Source organism: Oppia nitens, unplaced genomic scaffold (assembly GCF_028296485.1).
Source record: "Oppia nitens isolate AA-2021 unplaced genomic scaffold, nextdenovo-longstitch-racon4-pilon3 scaffold53_pilon_pilon_pilon, whole genome shotgun sequence".
Classification (NCBI taxonomy): Eukaryota; Metazoa; Arthropoda; class Arachnida; order Sarcoptiformes; family Oppiidae; genus Oppia; species Oppia nitens.
This window is the reverse complement of record NW_026533236.1, coordinates 62,501-65,000: the sequence shown is the minus strand read 5'-3', so window position 1 is coordinate 65,000 and position 2,500 is coordinate 62,501.

Below are 2,500 nucleotides of genomic sequence, written 5' to 3'. Positions count from 1 at the left end.
ATTTTCTATATTTATTATTATTATTATTATTATTATTATTATTATTATATATATATATATATATATATATATATATATATATATATATTATTGAACCCTACACTTGAACTTTCAACTCCTGGTTTAACCTTATTTATTATATTAAAGTACAAAAAATATATAAAAATATTGGCAAAACGGTTTAACTAATTTAAGTCTACATTACTATATATAAATTTATATATATAATATAATAATAATAATGTTTTATACAACTTATGTACTAAAAAAAAATTTTTTTATATACATTATTTCAATTTCAATCAGTAATATCCCTATTAAACTAATAGTATAACTGTATGTATGTATATATGTATGTGTGTGTGTGTGTGTGTGTGTATATATGTATGTRTGTGTGTGTGTGTGTGTGTATGTATGTGTGTGTGTATGTGTGTGTGTRTGTGTGTGTGTGTGTGTTATGTTACTACTACTACTACTACTACTACTACTACTACTACTACTACTTGTATTAGTATAGCTATAAAATAAAAAAAAATAGTTGAGCACAAAAAATTGAAATTTTTGTTTGACTAATAATAATATCAACGAGAAAAATAACATATCTTTTTAAATGTGTGTATGTTTTTCCCGTTAATGTCTACTTAAGAGAGAGAGAGAGAGAGAGAGAGAGAGAGAGAGAGAGAGAGAGAGAGAGAGATCAGTAAAAAAATCAGTTTACTTTAACTTTCAACAACACATAAATGTGTGTAATATATATATACAATATATATATATATATTTGAAAGAAATGTCTAACATTTGTATGTGTTATATGTTTGTTATTTTATATTATATATATATTATAAGTAACTTATGTGTAAAGTAAAGCAATTTTTAATTTAAAACAGTTTTTATTTTTTTAAAAAAGCTTTTCCTCTCTCTCTCTCTCTCTCTCTCTCTCTCTCTCTTTCACTCTCTCTTTCAGTCAGTCAGTCATTCATTCACTCACTCACTAACTCTATACTCATTTAAGATTTTTTTACTAAATGCTAATATACACTGTATTAGTGAGAAAAATATATATATATAAAAAATAAAATAAAACAGTTAAACGACATTAAGTTATACAATATTTTTTAAAAATATATATATTTAATTCACTTTAGTTTTTATATATTTATATAAAGTATATATATATACAAACTAATGTCCCTAATATATATTACTATAAGTTATTTTTATATGAGAGAGAGAGAGAGAGAGAGAGTCTAATGGTTAAAAATATATGATATATATATATATATTATAGAAAATATTGTATACATTATATTATATAATAAACTTTGTGTCTAAACGTGTGTCCCCATAAATACAGTAGTTATATACATATATATACTGTATATATACAATGTATGTATTAGATATATAAATATGTTTTGATGGATGAAATACATATAACTGATCCATATCTATGACATAAAGAGAGAGAGAGAGAGAGAGAGAGAGAGAGAGAGAGAGAGTACATGTTTTAATAGGTACTGTACTGAAAAAAACTACTGGTCCCCACTCTGTCTGGTTTTACTCAACAACAACAAAAAATTTATTGGCAAAAAACATCTATAAAAATTTGTTTTTATTATTACTAATATTATTAATAATACTTTACTATTCATATATATATATATATATATATATATATATATATATATATATATATATACAGTATACTGTACCATATCATAGATATAAAATTTATCTCAATTTTCTATATGCAATTGTATATATTAATATATATAATATACCAGTAATTTATATATATATATATATATATGTTGTTTTATATACACATTAATATAATATATAATATATATATATACTTTTTATTGTACTCTATGTCATAAAATGTTTAATTCATTGTTTAATACTATTTAGTACATACAGTATATATATATATATATATATGGTATACAGTGATGGATGCGATACTCAATTTGTTTTAATAGAAATCCCATTGTATTGTATAGTTTATATATATATATATATACAGAGAGAGAGAGAGAGAGAGAGAGAAAAAAAAATACAATATATTGTTATATACTATAAAATATATAATATATATTTTTTTTATTGTTCATTGAATTATATTTTATTGAGTTTTATTTTATATTATTTTTTTTATTTTCAATGGCATTGTTATTCAATGTTTTATTACTACTAGTTATGTACAGTATTGTTATATTATTGTAGAGTTTATTATTAGTATTATTTTTTTGTTACTTATTATAATTTTTTTGTTACTTATTATAATTTTTTTGTTGTTGATTATATTTTTGTTGTTGCAATTTTAAATTACATTTTTTAAAAAAAAAATTACCGGTATAATTATATTTAATTTTATAATATTCAATGTATTGTATTATACTTTATATACTAATATTTATATACCATATACTGCTATAAAAACAATACACTTTGTATAGCAATTTTAATATACAGTATAACACTATGTGTTTGGTGTTAA